The sequence below is a fragment of the Rhinopithecus bieti genome, unplaced genomic scaffold (genome assembly GCF_001698545.2).
Source record: "Rhinopithecus bieti isolate Rb0 unplaced genomic scaffold, ASM169854v2 scaffold_62, whole genome shotgun sequence".
NCBI lineage: Eukaryota > Metazoa > Chordata > Mammalia > Primates > Cercopithecidae > Rhinopithecus > Rhinopithecus bieti.
Window position 1 is genome coordinate 412,537 of NW_016802942.1, and position 4,283 is coordinate 416,819.

The 4,283-nt window shown below is 41.0% G+C and overlaps 1 protein-coding gene across 5 annotated transcripts in view; it reads right to left on the reverse strand.

Annotated features, from left to right (window-relative positions):
• TCEANC (transcription elongation factor A N-terminal and central domain containing) overlaps positions 1-4,283 on the reverse strand; it is a 12,363-nt gene that overhangs the window by 6,967 nt on the left and 1,113 nt on the right. For 4 of the 5 annotated variants that reach the window (XM_017853362.1, XM_017854755.1, XM_017854067.1 and 1 more), the window contains exon 2: positions 2,969-3,053. The gene's annotated coding sequence lies outside the window, so the exon portion shown is untranslated. Of the gene's footprint in view, positions 1-2,956; positions 3,054-4,283 lie in introns of all 5 variants that reach the window. The other variant, XM_017852649.1, reaches the window with a different exon arrangement.

Below are 4,283 nucleotides of genomic sequence, written 5' to 3' on the forward strand. Positions count from 1 at the left end.
GTATATCTCAAATGTGTAGTTTATCATGAAATTATATTAGACGAATAACTTTTCTGATTATGAAAACAATGCATGCTTATCATAGAAACTACAGAAAAGATTAAAAGAACAAATGAAAATTACTTAAAATCTTACCATTCAGAAAATGCCCCTCTTTAAAATTTTGTGTATTATCTTCAGTCTTTTCATATGTCTTTTTTTTTTTTTTTTGAGACTGAGTCTTGCTCTGTCACCCAGGTTGGAGTGCAGTGGCATGATCTCGGCTCACTGCAAGCTCCACCTCCTGGGTTCACGCCATTCTTCTGCCTCAGCCTCCTGAGTAGCCGGGACTACAGGCGACTGCCACCACGCCCAGCTAATTTTTTGTATTTTTAATAGAGACAGGGTTTCATCATGTTGGCCAGGCTGATCTCAAACTCCTGACCTCAGGTGATCCACCTGCCTTGGCCTCCCAAAGCGCTGGGATTATAGGCATGTGCCACCATGCCTGGCCTGTGTACAAGTTTTTGCATGGACATATGTTTTCATTATCTTGAATCTGCTGGATTATATAACTCTGTTTAATCTTTTATATAGTTTTACATCTTGATTTTTTTTTTCACTTAGCTTTAGGACTATTTTTCCACATCATTAAGTATTCTCTAAAACATGATTTTAAATGGCTATGTTATTGGATCATACTAGGAGTTTGCAATAGTTTTTAACCATTCTCCTATTTGAGGGCCTTCCAGTTTCTCCTCTAAGTTTGAAGAAAATTCTTACATATGCGGTCTCCACATCTTTCATTTCCTTAAAGTGAATTCACAGAAGTAGAATTACTAGACCGGGCGTGGTGGCTCATGCCTGTAATCCCAGCACTTTGGGAGGCTGAAACAGGTGGATCACAAGATCAGGAGATCGAGACCATCCTGACTAACACAGCGAAACCCCGTCTCTACTAAAAATACAAAAAAAAAAAGTAGCTGGATGTGGTGGCGGGCGCCTGTACTCCCAGCTACTCGGGAGGCTGAGGCAGGAGAATGGCGTGAACCCGGGAGGTGGAGCTTGCAGTGAGCCGAGATCGCGCCACTGCACTCCAGCCTGGGCAACAGAGCGAGACTCCACCTCAAAAAAAAAAAGAAAAGAGAAGAGAAGTAGAATTACTAAAAGGTCATTATGTTTTATGTCAGTTGTCAGATGGTGTCTGAGAAGATTGCAAGAATTCTCTCCGTAATCACTTCAGTGTTCTTAGCCGGTGTATGTTCAGTGGTGATTATTTAATATCAAGTGCTATAAAACAGAGCCCATGGATTTTTGAAAAGACAGTCCCTGCCACCAAGATGCTTATGTCCAGCACTCTTTTCATCTTCCCAAAACGAAAACTCTGCACCCATTAAACAACTCCTCATTCTTCCCTCCCTCCAGTCCCTGGCAATCACCACTCGACTTTCTGTCTCTATGGATGAGACTACTCTAGGTACTTCATGTGAGTGGAATCATACAGTATTTCTTTTTGTGACATGCTTATTTCACTTAGCATAATGTCCTCAAGGTTCATCCATGTTGTAGCATGTGTCAGAACTTCCTTCCTTTTTAAGAATGAATAATATTCCATTGTCTACATATAACACATTTTGTTTATCCATTCAAATGTCGATGGATACTTGGGTTACTTCTAGCTTTTGGCTATTGTGAATAATACTGCTGTGAGCACTGGTATACCAATCTCTTTGAGACCCTGCTTTCAATTCTTCTGAGTATATACTCAAAAACGGAATTGCTGGATTATATGGTAATTCTAGTTTTAATTTTTTGAGGACCCACTATATTGTTTTCCATTCCCTTCCACATTTTTAATAGCATTTAAATCCAGTCAAACTTTCTAGTCCTCTGTGGGACTATCATGTACATATAAAGGATTTATTGCCCTAGGAGGGTATAACATGGAAGCCACTGAGATATAAAATTCTGACAATTGCTATAAAAAAACAAAGTAAGGCATATGTCCAGCTTAGTTCTACACAGTTCATTCAATAAATATATATTAGGGATAGAGTACATGCTAGATGCTGAGCCTAAAGAGATAGTCTCTGCCTTGAAGGAGCTGATAGCCTAGTGAGAGGAATACTGACAAGAAACTGGCCAGTTACAACACATGTGGTATTTCAACATGGACAGACACTGGTTGCTAGAGGAAATACACACAGGGTAGTACCAAACCCTATCTGGGCTCTCCATCATCTGGACAGCTATAATTTGCTCCTTCACTGCCTTCACTCTACTTCTGGCACTCACAAGGCCCAACTATGAGTCTGGCACTTTGTTAGAGGGATCATCCTCTAGTACAGATCTCAGCAAGATATTCCCTCATTTTCCTGCTTAAAGCCCTTCAGAGGTTTCCCCTTGCTTTCATGATGGAGCCAAAGCTCCTTGGCCAGTGGCAAAAAGAGCCCTAGCAGGCCTCCCTCTTGACTACTCTCAACCACTGATGGGCACAGCTCTGTGCCTTTGCTCAACCAGCATCCTGAGCCTGGCTGATCTCCCACCATTAGTGGTTCTCAACCCTGATTGCACATTAGAATCATCTGGGGAAATTAAACAACAAAAAACAAAAACAAACAACGGCAGGGCCTCACTCCAGATAAGATGAATTAGGATCTCTGAGAGTAGGGCCTGCATATTGGCTCAGCTCTCCAAGGTGACTCTGATTTAAACCACACACAGGCATACAACCCTCCTCCACACCCCAGCAGGACCTCCCAGTTAGGCTGCCATCAGCCCCAAAGACAGTTCTGGTTCTGCTCCTGGACTGAATGCAGACAACTCTGACTTTGGCTTTTTCTAGATGAGTCTCATTCAGTCAGAAAAGATTTGAAACACCTGCTGTGAACAATGCAGCTGACAACCTTCTCCACAAATTACAAATGACAACTGTAATATTTTAAATGTCATAATGTACACAATTACTGATACTCACCCCCTCACTTACCTCTTCACAGTGGAAGGCAACATATATTTATTGAGCAACTCTCTGGGACATACACTCTCCTGTCATCTCAATCCTCACAATATTCCTGAAATACAGATAATGGCTTATTTTCATCTTACAGGTGAGGAAACCTGCTAAAAACAGTAAATAATTTGCATGGTTTTTTTTCATGGTGTTCATCACATTTAAAAAACGTTTTTACTGCCTTCCCCACAAGACCATAAGAGAAGATCCACATGTTTTATTCACCTATACACACCTAGCAAACACCCAGCCAGTGCTTACTATTACTTAACACATTTTTGTTGTTGTTAAATGAGTGATGAGCATCTAGGATGCTCTCTCTCTTCTCTGCTTGTGAGCTTCATTTCTTTTCACTACACACCAGCTTGCTTGTACTAATTGCACCTCAGCCCAGTGCCCCTTGGCTTCTTCCATAGGAGACCAAGTCCATCTCGATTCTAGTTCAGAACAATAATTCAAAAAATTCTAGTTCAAATAAATCTTGTTAAAACAAAACAAAACAAAACAACAACAACAACCAGAACCATGGTGCCCACTGTGGGCTAATCAAGTGGGTTTGAGGGGTCAAAACATTTGCATAAAGAAGGTCAAGCAGGTCCAGTTCCTAGAATTGAGGGGTGCTGAGCAAGTTGGATAAGTTTCCTGACCATTCTGTGCCTCAATTTCCTCATCTACAAAATGGGAGAAATCCAACATCCTAGGATTAATGAGAATTAAATGAAAGTCTTGATGAAGTGCTTTGAACTATGGCTGTCACACAGTAAGTGTGAATAATAGGATATGAGTCTACAATTAAAAGGCTTAAAAATATCTACCAAACCAGGTATTGTTCTAGAGCAGGGGTCAGCACACTTTTCTGTTAAAGATCAGAAGGTACATATTTTAGGCTTTGTAGGCCATACAATCTCTATGGACTACTCAACTCTGCTGCTCTTGTAGCAGCAACTGCAGATACAGAAAATAACATAAAAGGATAGGCATGATCTTGTTCTGGTAACACTTGTTTACAAAAACAGGCAGGCTGGATTTGGCTGCAGGTCATAGTTTGTTGACCCTTTTCTAGAGCAGGGCTGTGCAACATAAATATAACATGTAAACCACAAATATGATTTAAAATTTTCCAGTACTCATGTTAAAAAATAAAAATTGAGGCCAGGCGCAGTGGCTCAAGCCTGTAATCCCAGCACTTTGGGAGGCCGAGACGGGCGGATCACGAGGTCAGGAGATCGAGACCATCCTGGCTAATACGGTGAAACCCCGTCTCTACTAAAAAAATACAAAAAACTAGCCG